The sequence below is a fragment of the Mixophyes fleayi genome, chromosome 3 (genome assembly GCF_038048845.1).
Source record: "Mixophyes fleayi isolate aMixFle1 chromosome 3, aMixFle1.hap1, whole genome shotgun sequence".
Taxonomy (NCBI): Eukaryota; Metazoa; Chordata; class Amphibia; order Anura; family Limnodynastidae; genus Mixophyes; species Mixophyes fleayi.
The window spans coordinates 71,820,525-71,838,201 of record NC_134404.1 but is presented as its reverse complement, the minus strand read 5'-3'; the positions used below and the strand labels follow the sequence as shown (position 1 = coordinate 71,838,201).

Genomic DNA, 17,677 nt, shown 5'->3' with positions numbered 1-17,677 from the left:
AAAAAACTCCTAAGAAGACTGTATCAAACAAGACAGATTTTATTTTTGTTGTTGAAAGTTCTTTTCTGCTTAGTTTCTTAGTTTTTTAAATGCCTTTTTAACAGATAGAGCACATGACATTCTCAATAGAAGGAAGTGTCACAAAAGAAAAATACAGGATGACTTACTGCGTGAAGCAGCAGTGTCTTCAAAAAACCCAAAATAGTAAAATCACATCATAATGACATACTCAAAAATATTAATTAGGAAGACATATGTAGTTTACATTAAATAGTACAGTACAGCAAAAATGAATTGGTACAACATTGTCATTAATGAACTATAACCTAAAACATAATTAAAAATGGTAAAAAAATAATTGATAAAAAAAATTGAATGGTGGCTGGGCAGATATAAGCCAAAAGATAGGTCATAATATTTCTATAGAGGTTCCTGTTTGTGTTTATAAAGATTTGTAAAATAGCTCTTTTTAGATCCCAAATATTCTAAATAGGTATTACACAGAATAACATTTTAGTATTCCTTTCTGTGAATGCACTCCATTTACTATAACGCTCTGTTTTCTATCCTGTAACCAAGATCTTATCCATTCAACCATCTTAGAATCCAATCCCAAGCTTTCAAATTTATTTAACAGTCTGCGATGTGAGACAGTGTCAAAAGCCTTACTAAGATTTAGATAAGCTACATCTATGGCCCCCATGATCTATTACTTTAGTCACCCAGTCATAAAAGTCAGTAACATTTGTTTGACATGATCTCCCCCCAGTAAATCCATGCTGTTTGGAATCTTATAAATTACTGGATTTGACATATTCTACAACTCTTTCTTTTAATAGTGTTTCCATCAATTTCCCTACTACTGATGTAAGGCTCACTGGTCTGTAGTTGCTCGTCCCTTCATTGCTTCCACTTTTGTGTAGTGAGACTACATTCGCTCTTTTCCAGTCCTCTGGAATTACTCCTGTAGCTAGTGACTAATTGCATAATTCTGTTAATGGTGTTACCAGCACCCCTTAAGCTCTTTTAGTATCCTTGGATGTATCCCATCTGGCCCCATTGATCTATCCACTTTAGTTTTGAGAGGTCTGTTAGGACCTTCTCCTCTGTAAATGTACTTGTATCTACCTCATTTTATGAGTATACTTGCAACTTAACTGTGGCCCCTTCCCTTCTCTTTCTGTAGTGAACAACGAGCAAAAATAATTATTAAGATGATCTGTTATTTATATTTGATCCATCTGTAACTTTATGTTTCCTCTGTGATTGAGAGATATAGGCTCTGTTACTTATTGTAAATTGCACTTTCTGTAGAGAAGAGTCTGACAAATTTGTAATTTTTTTTTTATAATAGGTCAAAAAACTATGAACCTCCCCTGCACGTCTGCCATATCTGCCTCGTGTTCGGCCACCATTCCCTTGGGAAGGCAAGCGTCAGTTGAGTACAGTAAGCCTGTGTACATGTATGTTTAGCATGCCTCTTTCAGATGCGACCTAATGAGACTTGGGCATGGTTAAGCCATTTGCATCAATATATAAAGCCGTTTAACTAGGAGCAACATAGAAACTAGGTAAAGTCCTATAACAAGTATATTATTATACATTGATCTCTCATACTTTGCTGTTAGTAAATAAGGCACTGAGCAGTTCCCCCACAGCATCTCTGATATGTCAACATGGGGAACACTGCTTCCCTAACACACCAGAGCGATTCAATTACATTCAGGGACATATTCAACTAGGTCCGGCGATCACGATAACGGGCGGCTGCACACTTCCCGTTACCATAACACTACGGATTTCTGTGTGCACCCCATAGGGTTGCAAACGGAAATCCGCAATGTTGTGGTACTTTTTTGGCACTTTATGTGTGCAGCCGCGAATAATCGTGCACGCCGGACCTAATTGAATATGCCCCTCAGCGTTTTGACAGCAGACTGCTATGGTATGAAGGGGAACATACCTAATTGTGATACTGCAACAGCAATTCATCACTTCAGAATGTCAGGTTTCTAGTTGGAATCCTGCAGACATCATCCAAGTAAGCAGATTATGATAACTATATTTGTTTATTTTTAACTGTTTTAAGCATTGAGTCTATTGGACAGATATAAAGTAAAATGGCATGATAAGGGCCCTATTCAAGTCCTAACGCAACTTGCACGTAAGTTGCGTTTTAAAAAAGAGCACAGGACTTGTATGTAGTTCTGAACATATTCAAATCCAAGTGTATCTCAAGATACATTTTGATTTTAACCTGGGTGTAAGTAGACTCTACCAAAACAATTGAGTGGTGTGATATTCTTGACTGGCCTGTCTGAAGTGCAGACGTTTAGCCCAGAAGCCGGTAACCACGGTCTGATTAGCTCACAATATAAAACCTAATGACCGTCATACAATACAAAGAGTATCCTTGTGACTCTCATACAATAGAAAAAGTATCCTTGTGACTGTCATACGATACAAAGAGCATCCTAGTGACTGTCATACAATAGAAAGAGCATCCTAGTGACTGCCATACAGTACAGAGAGCATCCTAGTTACAGTCATGCAGTACAAAGAGCATCCTAGTTACCACCATACAATACAGAGAGTATTCCTATGACTGCAATACAGAAAGCATCCTAGTGATTCAATATAATAACAAGTGTGCCCACTGTGTCTGTCCCTATATATACGTGCCTACTGTGTCTCTCCCTGTATATGCATGCCCACTGTGTCTGTCCCTGTATATGTGTGCCCAGGTTGTCTGTCCCAGTGTATTCGTGCCTACTGTCTACCAGCGTATGCATGCCCAGTGTATGTACAAGCATATGCGTACCCACAGCGTCTGTCTCTGTATATGCGTGCCCAAGGTGACTGTACCAGTGTATGCGTGCCCAGTGTCTCTAGCAGTGTATGTGTGCCCACTGTGTCTGTCCCTATATATACGTGCCTACTGTGTCTGTCCCTGTATATGCATGCCCACTGTGTCTGTCCCTGTATATGTGTGCCCAGGTTGCCTGTCCCAGTGTATTCGTGCATAAAATGAGGTACCCTTGACACACACACAGATATGCAGTTTAAAGAATAAGCGCTGACAAATTTCTTTTTGTTTTGTATACATATATGGGCATTTATATTGCCACGCAGCTGGTACCACATACAATATGGGATATACCGAGTGCGGGCTTATTGCCAAGCAGCTGGTACCATATATAATGTGGGATATACCGAGCGCGGGCTTATTTTTCTCTGGTTTTGTTTCAAAATATTGCCTTTTTGTCATAGCAGCTGTCCATCAAGCCTATTTGAGGCACATTTGGGTGTGGCTCACAAGCCAGCCTTTGTTAGATGTAAATCCCTATACCTGGGAGGTGAGTGCATCTGATTTTAACTGCATTTTAATAGTGTTTAAAACATATAGGTCAGTGTAGGACCTGCATAAAATAAGGTACCCTTGACGTTGGGATGCAGGCTTAAATATTTTGATCAAAATATGAACTAATACCTCATGTTTTCATTTTGCTAGACACACACAGATATGCAGTTTAAAGGATAAGCGCTGACAAATTTCTTTTTGCTTTTTATTCGTGCCTACTGTCTACCAGCGTATGCATGCCCAGTGTATGTTCAAGCGTATGCGTACCCACAGCGTCTGTCTCTGTATATGCATGCCCTGTGTCTGTACCAGCATATGTGTGGCCAGTGTCTGTCCCTGTGTGTGTACCAGTGTCTGTTTGCCCAGTGTCTGTGTGTCTAGTGTATGTACCAGTGTCTGTATGCCCAGTGTGGGTGTGTCTAGTGTATCTACCAGTATATGTGTGCCCAGTGTTTGCATGCCCAGTGTCTGTACAAGTGTATGTGTGCGCAGTGTCTGTACCAGTATATGTTTGCCCAGTGTCTGTACCAGTGTATGTGTTCCTAGTGTGTGTACCAGTGTATGTGTTCCTAGTGTGTGTACCAGTGTCTGCTGTGTGTCACATGTCTGTGTGTCTAGTGTGTGTACTAGTGTCTGTATGCCCAGTATATGTGTATCCCTGTAGTTTTTGAAAAACTACTTACCATAAGATGTCCAGCCTTTGTCAGGGACTGCACAGTGTGGCCACAGTGCGGAAGAAAGGGTCCCACCGTGGCGTGTGAGCAGGAGGGTCTATCAAAGAGGAGGTAGGGGCCGTGCACTGTAATAAGCTTTGAAAACAAGGCAAAGGAAGGGATTAAGACAGAACCACCTGTATTGATCAATAATGCAGGAAGCTGTGGACCGGCCCGACTAGTGAACTCCACTGCTGAAGTCAAATCGGAGTCAAATGTTAATTTAGGGATTAAAATATATTCTTTTAACCTTCCCTCCCGTCCCCTACCCAAAAAAAGACATTAGGTAGTACCAGTCCCAGTAGCCAATATAGCCAATCTGCCGCTACGTGTTGGTCTATACTATACATTTACACCTATAGTGGATGCAAATAATACCCCGTGATAAGATAATACAGTTCTATCATTCTTTTTTTTTTCCATTCATCAGTGTCTCAGATATATTAAAATAGGTTTGCATTCTGTATTTTCTATAAAACATGATTCATAATAAGAAAAATATCTACATCTCTTTCACCCCTTCCTGACCACCATCTGTAAATTTACAATGATAGCTCATGTTCATTAATGTCAGCAGGTTTCAGTGGCTGCACATGGCCTCAAGCCTGGATTTTCTGAGGTTCCAGTGGCCAGGAACCATTATTTACAGTGGGGAAGCCGGGGCTTTTCTTATTGATCACCATAATGTCATAGTAATGTTATGGCTAATGCAGTGGATCCCAAACCTTTGCAGTTCACGGCACCCTTAGAGTCTCCATAATTTTTTCAAGGCACCCCTCCAAAACAATTACTAAGCAGTCCTCCTCTCTCACGCAGCTGTCACTATAGTGACAAGCTGCGTGAGAGAGGAGGATGCTGGGTCCCGGCGCCGCACGGATTGGTAAGTTTATGTTTTGTTTGTTTTTTCCCTGGCTTTTTCCCGTGGCAACCCTCTGACAGCGCCGCGGCACCCCTGGGACCCGCGGCGCACACTTTGGGAACCGCTGGGCTAACGGCTGATTATCATGAGCTTGCAGAACAGGATGTACAGGTATTCACCTATAGCAGCTGTCTTTCCCATAGAACTAGTTGCGCTCACAGGTATTCAGATGCACCCAGGTCTTAAGCTCAGCGTAGTGCAAGCTTATGAATATCGCCGCAGCGTATATAGGTGCTGATGACAGGAATTAACCGTGCTCAGAAACTGGCCGAGGTCTGAGGGTAGAAACAGGTATCGGGGTAGAGTCCAGGCAAGGGCCACCAGCAGTAAAGCACGGTCCAGAAAACAAGCCAAAAGATCATACAGAGAGAAATCAATCTGAAAACCAGAACGGTACCCAGGAGCAGGTTAGGAGCCAGGAACTGTACACTGTAACTAGCAGGGAGGCTAAGCCTTCTCTGCCTTAAATACAGAAAAGGGCCAATCACAAAACAGGAGGCACAGCAGGAGAGACAAAACTCAGGAGGCCAATAATTAATTTAAACAGAATGGGCATGCTCCCGGCTCCCTCTCATGCCGGGATGCGGCAATTGTCAGTAGAGTGTTCTGACCGTTGCCTTAGCAACGGCCGTCGCAAAATCGGAGATGACGTCCCGGTCGTCATGGGGACGGCCGGGACACAGGCAGACGGGGCAGCGAGTCCTGGTGGTTAGAGGCACTGCCGGGATTATCTTGTGAAGGAAAGACTGTTAGCCTTGCTAGACTCAGTATAACTTGTATCTAACAGTGGCTGACATGTCAGCTGCTGTTATGTCCAAGTTACACTAAATCTACCAATTCTGGCATTTGTGGAGACCACTGACAGGCTCTCTTGTTATTAATTTTTTTTTTAAATAAATAACAGGCCTCCAGTGCCCGTAATTGGCTTTGTGCAGAGCGGGGACTTGGAACATAAGTGAACGGGGTCTGGTGGTGTTTTATTTTTTTCCAATATATACTTAACAAAACAACATTTACCACACTGTCCTACCTAACATAATGCTTTATCTGTACCTTAAAAAAAAAACAAAGTGTGAGTAATCTATTAGAATATGATTGAATTGTACAGGTTCTGTTCCTTTACTTTCAGGGATATGATTATGGAATCTACAGTTTCACGTTATTTCTTACTAAAGTTAAAAATGAAAAGTTATGAAGGACATTAACTCAAGCTGCAGAAGCTGCTGATGCTCAGTTAGGAACTATTACTACTATTTTTCTAATGCCAAAATTTTGTCAAAGTACAAATGTGCATTCAATCATTCTTTTATATCATTCCTGGAAGTTGAGTTATAGGGTTGATATTTTCAGTGCTTTGCTAATAAATATCAAAATGCTGATAAGACAGCTGACTTATGTGTCTGTTACCTTGTAAACGGAAAATTAATAAAACCTTCCGATAAGATATGTATTAAATGAGCTGTACACTACTGCAAGAGTTGGCAGAGGCCAACTCTTGTCTTTGCCTTTGCCCAGTAAACCATGGACCCATATCTCTATTTACCCATTGTCGCTGGTCATAATACCACCTGGGTCATTGTCGATCAATTCAACAAAATTGCTCATTTTGTTCCTTTTGCCAAGTTACCTAGAGCTAAATCGTTGACCTCTATTTTCATCCACAATTTGTTCAGACTTCATGAACTGCCTTTTGATATAGTCTCAGATAGTGGATCTCAATTTTTCGCTCAGTTCTGGAGATCCTTTTGTTCCTTGTTGGGAATCAATCTTAGCCTGTCCTCGCATATCACCCTCGATCCAATGGTCAGACTGAGAGGGTGAATCAGTCCTTGGAGCAGTATCTATGGTGGTATAGTTCTACATTTCATAAAAATTGGGTTGAATATTTACCGTGGCCTGAATTTGCTTATAAAATGCGTTCCACTCCTCTACTAACACCACTCTGGTATTTTGTATTTTGGGCAGCATCCTAGGGCTAATTTATTATCTCATCTATTACCCACTCCCTGAAGTATGCAACACTGCTTTACGTTTTAAGTTAAAGTGGAAGAATGTCCATTCTGCCTTACTAAATGTTTCATTTCCCTCAGAATTTTTCTTGGATCTGCCATATAGGACATGTACTTTTAAAGTGGGTGATTGGGTCTAGTTGTCCACCCAAAATATTAGACTTCAGCAACCTTCTACAAAATTTGGACCTAGATACAATGGTTCATTCAAGATCATTAGGCAAGTGAACCCTTCTGGTTGGATCTTCTTAGATCATTAAAAATTCCAAACAATTTTCTCTCTTCTCTTTTCAAGTGTGTTGTTCTTTTCTAAGAAACCTGGGTCTAGCCTCACTGCTAAACCTCCTCCGGTGGAGATCGATGGGCTCCAAGAATTCATTGCAGGACAATGTTGGATTCTGATTTTTTATTTTTTTAAATACGTTTTATTAGTAACATCTTATCTTGAGCAATATTACTGAATAATATATGCACATATAAATTGAACAATATATATGACACTCTCTCACAGTGCTACTACAGTATAAACTCAACTTCATGTCAATATAGTACCATGAAGATGTTATTTTATTTTGAATTGTACAGACAAAGGGGGAAAAGAAAAAGAAGGGGGGGGAGGAGAGAATGGTATAAGGTAAGATGGGGGGGGGGGGGGGGTGGGGAAGAACAGGTTGGGAGGACTAGGGGAAGGGAGAAGGAATTCACGATTTTAGCACAAGAGAGCAGTCTAATCTGATGTTTCCAGAAACGAGTCGGGTTCATCTAGAATTGAAGCAGGGGTTGATTACAATATGAAGCCCAGGGAGACCAGACTTTGTTAAAGGACACGGAGGAGCCCCTAAGCACACTGGTGATATGTTCCATCCTGAAAAGATTTTTAGTCCACTTGATGGGCTATGGGTCTGAGGTGAGCTTGTGGATTCCTGCAAAAAATGGGGTTGTTATTGGAACTATGTTGCTCGCTATTTGCCCTGGACTTCTGACTTGACCTTGACATTTCCGTTCACTGACTGCCCTCGACCATTTGCATCAGTTCTGGTTATTCTGTGTATACTGGTGTACTACTACTCCCAGCCTCCATAATCCATTGCTACCTGGTTAGTAAAATAAGCTATTACTACTCTGAGAACAAGACCTGGGGACATCTGAGTACCTGTGAGAATCTTACTCTCTACGGGAAAGGCAGCTTACTATAGGTGAAGACCTCTAAGTGCCTTGTTCTAAGAGCCTATCTAGTTTCCACTGGGAGCCGTAACAACTGCCTGGATAAATGTGTTCTAAAGCCATATTATTGTTGTTCTTTAAGGCACATTTTCATCTTGATATATCTGTGCTGCTTATCGTATAGATTATGGATGACTAAAATTAGTCTGATTTTCGATCAAATCAATTTGTCCATCTATAGCAAATATATCTCCACCAATGGAAACCGAGAGAACAGTATGTCAGAAATCTGAAAGGGTTACTTGGTGGAGTATAGGCGACATTTCATGGGAAATTATTTCCAGAGCTTTTAAGAAAAATCACAATCCTATTAAAGTATTGCACTTAAAAGTATTAGGAGACCACAGCAAAGCCTGATATGCAATAGAGGAGATTTACAGGTTCTTGAATTTAACCAAGGGGTGCCTGTGACGATTTAAGCTCCACATGGTTAGCTGAGCAAACTGAAATCGGGGAACCTGTAACCATTGTCAATCTATTAATGGATCTGTAACTTTAAAAAATATATATGCTAAATTGCGCCTAAAATGGGCATTGTAATATGCAAGATAATTACTAGTCATATAAAACTGCAAATATGTGTTGGTGAATTAATTCATAGCATTATCTTGGTGAAGCTCTGATGTTCTCTGTGAACAGCCATGGATTAAAATCTGAAAGGGGGAGACAACATTAATGTATCTCTTTGATTGTTTCTAAACTCTTCTGCTCTACCAATGAGTTATTTATGAATAGAGAGTACCAGACAGTACTTACAGCTGAGTGCCTAATACCAATTTACGGCACAGGTCGTAAAAGTTAAATCCTTTTGGAACCTCTCTTTAATATTCTCAACTATATCTTAAAACAGAACCTTTACATTCTTCGTGATTCTGCAATATCTCAGGACATCTAAACAGGGTAACAGGAGGCTAAGTAGCTTGGATTAGTTTGAGTGAAAGAAAAGAAGGACACAGAAAAATGTCATATTTTCTTAAAAATCATACTTACAGAGGTCACGTCCACCACATACAGTCCCATGCCAACATAGTAGCCTTATGCTTATAGCACCATGCCCACTATTAACAGTCATATGCTGTCAGCCAAGTAATGTCCTTATATACAGTCTCTTGCAAAAATAGCAGGCTTATTCTTACTTGAAATATCCATAAGAGACATTGCCTCTGTTTCTACCTGTTAGAAAATACATATTCATCTTTCTATTACACAGGGCTCCTTCCCCTCTTGTCATCATTGGGGGTTTTATGCAAACTGTACAGAGTGTGTCCCTAAAGACGTAACTACCATAGTAGCAGGGGGTGATGGTTTTTTTTGGGGCCCAGAGCTGAGGGGTGCCTGCCTTCCCAGCCACATATGTATATGTGAAATTTTAAACATTGGGCAGTACATAGGGATCCCTTATAAAATTTGCTATGGTGCCCACAGATGTCATGCCCCTGCGTGCCCTATATGATGTTTATGTAATGTAATGTAATAATAATACTATTGGGATGCTAAACAACAGTACTGTTAACGACAGCTGTGCTGTCAAAATGAGCAAACATTGCGAGCAGTGTAGCTGTGCCCTATCTGTGTATACGGAATACAATTTTGACAAGTGAATGAAAACCCAAAAATATATATTAAGAGAATGTTTATTTTTTGCATTCCAGAGAAAAGATTTATGGACATGGCAAATGATACAGAGATCGTTAAACTGCAGAAAAGTAATTTATATGCTTAAATGAATTAGGAATGCTGGTTAGGGTTAGCAATATGTCATCTGTATATGAACATAGTCTAAGAACAAAGAAGATTACTGTATCCAGAAATATTGGTATTAGCCCTGTCTAAAATAATAAAAGCAATATTGAGCTTTCAGAAAGTCCAGCATCCGTTAGTATATTCAATCCACGTCTAATGTTATCAGTGGTCGGTCTGATGGGGATAAAGCCAGTGTAAGGACTTATACCCACTGGTGCTTGTTTTGTATTAAAAGCAAATACAAACTGCTTGTCAAAAGCATTTTTAAATGCAAATGCAGTTAACGTGATTGTTCTAGCTTTTGGTAATGAAGTGGAGGAAAACGCAAGTGAATGTAGCAGGCAGCATTTGGAAAATGCAATGATCCTAAACTTGTGTAACATAGTAAGTGTGTTTTGGAGACATTGAAAACAATAGTTTCCATTTTCATACCCATTTCATGTGTTGTGTTGTCTTTAAAAACACTTATACAATGCATTAAGGAAAGTTCTGAAACATTTAGGTCGCTGTCAGGCTTGAGGACCATAGAAATGTTAGCAAATAACATGTGTGGTTATATTTTTACATTGCAATGTGCCATTAAAAAGAAAGGTTAATTAAGTGCCAAACCTTTGTATAGGGTTGTTCAGCCATGTCAGTGATTGACAATGAGATATTGAGATTCTGGGATAGCCAGATAAAATTACTATTTATTTTAACATTTATGGTTAATTCAAATCCAATGAATTATAAAATATTGAAATATAATTTTAGACATTTCTTAAAAATAGATTTTCTGGGAGATTAATACAGAGGCCAAATGTGCAGACAATAATTGTTAGTCCTGTGTTTAGTTTGATAGCATAGCAAAGAAATACATGGGTATTTTTTAGGGATGTGCACCGGCCACTTTTGGTGTCTCGTGTTTTGTGTTTTGGATTCGGATTTGCTTGAGGTTTTGGGTTTGGATTTGTTTCGCAAAACACCTGACGAAAGGTTTTGGTTCGGATTTATTTTGAAAAAAACATAAGTGCTAAAAACCAGTTTTGTGGTTTTTTTTTTTCACTCCTACGCTATTATTAACCTCAATGACATTCAATAACAATCATTTTCACTAATTTCCAGTCTATTCTGAACACCTCACAATATTGTTTTTAGGCCAAAAGGTTGCTCTGAGGTAGCTTGAGCACATAATGCCAAAAAAAGAGGTACAAGATGGAATTGTTCTGGGCCCTCCCTCCCACCCCTCGCGAGATTCGACGCGAGACTTGGACGACAGAGCCTTGTTTTCATTTTTTTGCCCGCCGGAAATATCCGAACAGTGCTCGGATCCCGTTCGGATCCGTACTGTTCGGGAGCGCTCGGATTAGCGGAATCCGAGCCCACTCATCTCTAGTATTTTTGTTTTTATATTACTTGTCCTGTGACATAAATGTTCAAACACAGCAAGTTATCAGACAAGTACATGACAGATATCAGAACAAACAGTGTAGCTGTGTATTGTTTTACCCTGTGGCCTTGTACTATTTTATTGCTTCTGTTGAGTAGCTGAAATTTCTGAGTTTTAATTGGACGTTTCTGCAACTATGTAACTATTCAGAAGATAATTGTGTCGACCAATACTAAGGAAAGGTATGTGCTGCCACATAGCACAGTTTCCATGGTGTAGTTAGGAACAGAATGAGACTGAGATAAGGGACCCAGAGTATTGTTTTACCATGATGATACTATATAGCATTATAAAAATTCAGTTACTATGGCTTTATTCACACTAGCAAAACAAATGTAAGAAATGTAATTTATTTATATATATTTAACTAATGTAATGTTTCTTCGTTTTGTAAATCAGCAGAGTAATATTGTATTAATGCAGTGCTGTCCATTTTCATACATTAAGATATCTGCATATATGTTACAAGTATGTGCTCACTGTCACGAGCCGCGGCTTCTCCAGCAACTGGCGCGTCTCTCTCTCTGCCTGCATCTCGTGTTCCGGCCATCGCCATGATGACCCGGACGTCACTTCCACCTATGCACCCCGTCTGTCACCAGGGCAACAGCCGGGACGCTTCTGATATCACAGCCGCGACCCAGCTAGTTTGACGGCTGGGCGCGCGTGTGCACAGTGTAATTAATCAATTATCATCCTCCTGAGCTTTATTGCCACCCATGTGGCTCCCCCTCCTCATTGGCTCTCTCTTAGCCTCCCTGCCTGTTATAGCGTTCAGTTCCTGTTAGCTTGCCTGCTCCTGTCAGTTTGCTGAAACTTTGGATTGATTCTCTGTGTATGACCCTCTGCTGGTTTCCTGGACTTGATTGTTTGCGTATTGCCCTGACCTCTGCTTTCTTATCTGGACTCCCATTGATTGCTGCCAGCCCTGTCCATTTGCCTGTACCTGACCACGTTACCTGCTCGGACCCTAGACCTCAGCCTGTCCCGACCATGCTTTGATTGCCATCACCCGCTATCCTGTGCTACGGTGTATTCATAAGCTTGTATTAAGCTCAAATACATGTGAGCGTCACAAGCTCTATGGGAAAGGCGGCTGCTATAGGTGAAGACCTCTACATCCTGTTCTACAAACTCTTGATAGTAGCCGTTAGCGGTAGCACCATCATAACCTATTTAGTAGACATAGTAGACTTTCTAGTTCTGAGTTCTTACAGAGCTGCAGCTAGGCCCAGAGAGTCATTAGACCCATGTTGCTAACACTGCTGCCTCTAATACTATACCACGGCTTATCCTAAAGAAAACATCAATTTAATTATGTCTGTCCTCCAATCTAAACGAATGTCCTTTATCTAACCCTGTTAATTAAACTGGCCACACACAATGTGATCTAGTTATTGGGCTGGATGGAAAAACAACCAGATATGTAGCCAGTTTTCCCTCAAACATGAAAGGCCACATTAAGCAGATCCCGTTGTTCTTAGTGGGTGGTTCAAACAAACCAGTCACAGCTGCTCCATGATTCTTGTCGGCTGATAACCACGCATGAGGGCCATTAAAGTCATCGGCAAACAGTAGAGATGCTCAAATCAGCTGAATTTCAATTCTCAAACTTGTTTTGCCAATCCACTGGAATTTCTTGAAGTTTAGAACAATAAAAATAAATTAGGAAAGTATAGCAAATTTGACAGTGTTTCAGCCAATTCACACATGTATGAAATGATTTGTGCACTTTTGAGTTAAGTTTGAACTATTCTGGCGGGTTTCTATTACACATAATGAACAGTGAACTCAAGCAGAGAATTTCAAGTACAGCAGTGGTCGCAGTTTGATTTTAAAAAGTTTTGTTTAATATTAAAAACCTAATATTATGTCAGTAACTTAAATAGCGTTTTTAAAAATTAAGAACACTACTAGAGGCCATGAAGGGCGAACATTGAAAGCGAACCTCGAGCTGTAAACCTTGAACGTGAACTTCGAATGTGAACTGCAGGCAATGAACGTGGAATTCACAGTCTGAATTGGGGTCTATTGATGATTGTACCGCAAACACTTTAATCAATTTTTAAGTTAATCTAATAGGATCAGATTTTGATCATAGACACATGAATGCTCTGAGTGCCACAAATTCAGGAAAATCTTTGTAGCACATAAAGGATTCTTATATTGGGCCTAATTTAGAGTTGAATGTAAAGATGTGCCATAAATGTGCATGCAAAAAATGCACACGCACATTAGCATTTTATTTTTAGTTGCATGTATCTAAAGATACGTGCAACCTACAATAGAGCACATAGATGCTTCTGGTGCAAAGATGTGTTAGCCATCATTATCATCTTTTGTATCGGATGAATGGAGTGCCACAAGCCTCAGTCCTAGGTCCTCTGCACTCCTCTATCTATTCCACTTCTCTTGGAAAACTAATAAGCTCCTTTAGATTTCTGTAAGGGCAGCACAGTTGCCTAGTGGTTAGCACTTCTGCCTCACAGCACTGGGGTCATGAGTTTGATTCCCAACCATGGCCTTATCTGTGTGGAGTTTATGTGTTCTCCCCATGTGTGCGTGGGTTTCCTTAAGGGTCTCCGGTTTTCTCTCACATTCCAAAAACATACTGGTAGGTTAATTGGCTGCTATAAAATTGACCCTAGTCTCTCCATCTATGTCTGCGTGTGTGTTAGGGAATTTAGACTGTGAGCTCCAATGGGGCAGGGACTGATGTGAATGAGTTCTCTGTACAGTGCTGCGGAATTACTGGCACTATATAAATAAATGTTGATGATATCTCTGTGGATGATACACAAATATCTCTAACCTCAACGGATCTCTCACCACCTGTGTTGACCCACGTTGCGGAATGTCTTTCTGCCATTTCATCTTAAATGTTCTCTCGCTACCTCAAACTTAATCTTTCAAAACATCAAGCAACTAATATTCCCACTTGCCAACAGAGGCTGACAACACAACAACAACCCTTACCACTCAAGCTTGCTGCATTGATGTTATCCTTGACTCAGAACGGTCCTTTGATCCCCACGGGTAATCTGTATCCAAATCCTGTACATACATCTAAAAAATATTTCTAGTATACACACATATCTCACACAAGACTCTGCAAAAACTTTAAAGCATGCACTTATAATTTTCTCACATTGACTACTGCAATTCTCTCCTTATTGGTCTTCTCCTAACCAGACTTTTACCCAGCGCTGGACCACGTTAGATGTTCTGAGCTCCTTCCTAGAGCCCATGGCCCCTGGGGGACCCGCCTGAATGGATGGAGGAGCTGTGCAGGACACAGGGCCCTGGTCTGGGTGGTCCGGGTCTAAAGGGGGCTGGTCATGCCATTACTGGGTTTCCCAGTGGCTGGACACTCCCCCAGGAGCAGCCACCAATGAGATGCATTCCTTAGTAGGCTTGCCCCTCCCCTCCTGCTTCCCTTCCTCCTCTCTTGTAGACCCCGCTGCCTCCATCTTCTTTAGAACCAAAGTAAAAAAAGAGATATGATGAATCTATGTCTTCATTGTTGCATAGAACTGGTTTCATGTGTGATTAGAAGTAATTGTTTACTGGGTTGCTGAGCTGTTTAATTGTAAAGTTTTCTCTGGTGTCTGGTGTTTTAAAATGTTAAAGTTTTATGTTATGTGAATGTTTGCAATCTGCTTAATAAACACGTTGCAGCTTTATTTTGGGGATTGCTATTAGTTTAAGTAAATGCCATGTTTTATGTTAGTGTAGTCTTCAGACATTATGACTACAGTGTGTAAGGATTATCACATACATAAGTTAATCTTCAGACAGTGGGAGGCCTGGGAGAAAGTCATGGTAAACATAGGCTGACAGGGTTTATTGTTGGACATGACTTTATAGTTTGAAATGAAAAATAAAATACCCATACATACACATCTGTGTAATTTACAGTCAAGAAACAGAAATAATATTATTTTCTAAAAAAAACAACACAATGTTAAACTGATTGTCATGTTTTATCACCCCCACATTATATTGTTACCCTGTGTGCTGTTATACTGATAATATGAGGGTAGGTATTAATATTATGTGGTCTATTATTTATAATGTATGGGTATCAATGTTTTGGGGGGCTTCTTTTATTTCATTAAACACTTGTGATAGACCACAATACTATATAGTTTTATTTATGTCATTATAATTAACTTATTGCTTATTGTTAGTATATAGTAATTGCTAACAATATATACACTTCCAGCCAAACTTTTGTGCCTCTGCAGATCCGAGAACAAGTTGCTCAGATGGAGATCGCTGGATTAGACAGAGGCAAGCAGTGGAAAGTAGTTGTTCCATATACACACTATAACACACACACAGACATATACTGTGTGTGAATATATGTGTGTGTGTGTGTGTGTCTGTGTCTGTGTGTGTGTGTGTGTGTGTGTATATATAGTGACACTGACACCGACCAGATGACAGACACATAGGGCCTGATTCATTAAGGAAAGTAAAGCAAAAATAATGAGTAACTTTGCACTTTGGTAAAACCATGTTGCATTAAAGGGGGAGGTAAATTTAAAATGAGGGGGCAGATTGATAGTTGAGGTAGGGCATGTCCTAGATCAAATTTAAATTTCAGTGTACAAATAAAGCTATCACGTATTTGTGTGCTACATGAAAAAATAGCCAGTATTTAACTTATGTGGAAAATAATAAACTAATTTGCACCCTTCGCATGGTAACATGGTTTGTCTAGGATAAACCTTACTCCTTTTTTGCTTTACCTTCCCTAATGAATCAGGCCCAATGTCTTCTTTCTTGAATAAAGGTGCTTTTATTGTATACATCACCAATTATCCAGAGCACACTCTTGTCAGTATGATAGCAAACCTAGCTCTCAATAGACACAAACCTTCTGCCTAGTCATCGGCCAAGTAGCTCAGCATCAGTCACAATACATAATAGAACAATACAGGTTAGAATTCAATTCACAAATGGAGAAGTGTAGATGCAGGTTACCAGGTTTAGCAGAGACTGATGTCCAGGTATATAGATGAGGCACAGGCACAAGAACACTGAATACCAGGTTAGTCAGGAGGCACCAGGCACTGGATGTCAGGAAGGGGAAGTACAGATGCAGATGATCCCCAGGACAAACAGGCAAAGGAGGGTCAGGCAAGCCAGGGGTCAGAAGTCGGTGGACCCACAATTATACCAGGGAGTGAGCAGGAGCAAGGTCAAACTTGGGATCTTGGGTCACAGGCAAAGGTAGAAAATGATGGAACAGGCAGAAGTCTGATAATCAGGAGAACAACGAGCACAATTACAAGGACCAGAAGCAGCAAACAAATGATGAATTGCAAGAAGCAATGTTTGGGGCAGGTATATGAGACAGTGGATCAGGTGCAGGTGAAGATCAGGGAAGGAGGTTATCTCCTGCAGGCAAGGTGGAATGTCCAGTGGAAAAACAGCAGCACCTCTGGTAGCATAGAGTTACTGCAGCCCAGATACAAATTAGGATCAGAGTCCTAACCTAAAATGGCAGCACCTCTGGTAGTATAGAGATACTGCAGGCCAGATACAATTTAGGATCAGCGTCCTAACCTAAAATAGCAGCACCTCTGGCAGCATAGAGGTACTACAGGCCAGATATAAATTAGGATTAGAATCCTATCACTTGTTCAGTATTGGTCACACTGCAAAATGAAAAACTCAGGATTTTATACTTTACACTCCTCCCACAACCCTAGCTTGATGGACAGGTGACACTCCCACCTGGTCTATGTAGAGGACTTCTCAGGTGTTCTGCTTGATGAATCTCACTGCAGACACATCCTGTGAGCTGCTGTTTGTTGTGGAAAAGGATAGCTGTACACCACTTGAAAATATATAAGTTAAATCACACTCTATTATAAACTATTATTTTGTCACACATATGTCCTCCACCGTTATCTCTTTAAACTAGGTGCACTGCTGTACAAATGTGTAACTCTGTCTGGAGCCTTGCCCTGCAGACTGTCAGCTAAATACCTTTGTCACAATTTGTATAAACCGATCAGCCACAACATTAAAACCACCTGTCTAATCTTGTGTAGGTCCCTCTCGTGCCGTCAAAACAACTCTGACCCATCCAGGCATGGACTCTACAAGACCTGCGATGGTAAACTATGCACAAACGCCCGGACGTTCACACTATGTAAAAGAAAATGTGATTCATCAGACCAGGCTACTTTCTACTATTACACATAGGTACCTATTGTAGGCTCTTTCGATGGTGGACAGCTGTCAGCATGATCACACTGATTGCTC

General features: G+C 40.5%; 1 long non-coding RNA gene across 1 annotated transcript in view; it reads left to right on the top strand.

Annotated features, from left to right (window-relative positions):
* Window positions 1-17,677, top strand: part of LOC142143685 (uncharacterized) — a 70,929-nt gene that overhangs the window by 17,766 nt on the left and 35,486 nt on the right. Inside the window, exon 3 of the long non-coding RNA XR_012689563.1 lies at window positions 1,355-1,447. This is a non-coding gene — a long non-coding RNA (uncharacterized LOC142143685). The remainder of the gene's footprint in view (window positions 1-1,354; window positions 1,448-17,677) is intronic.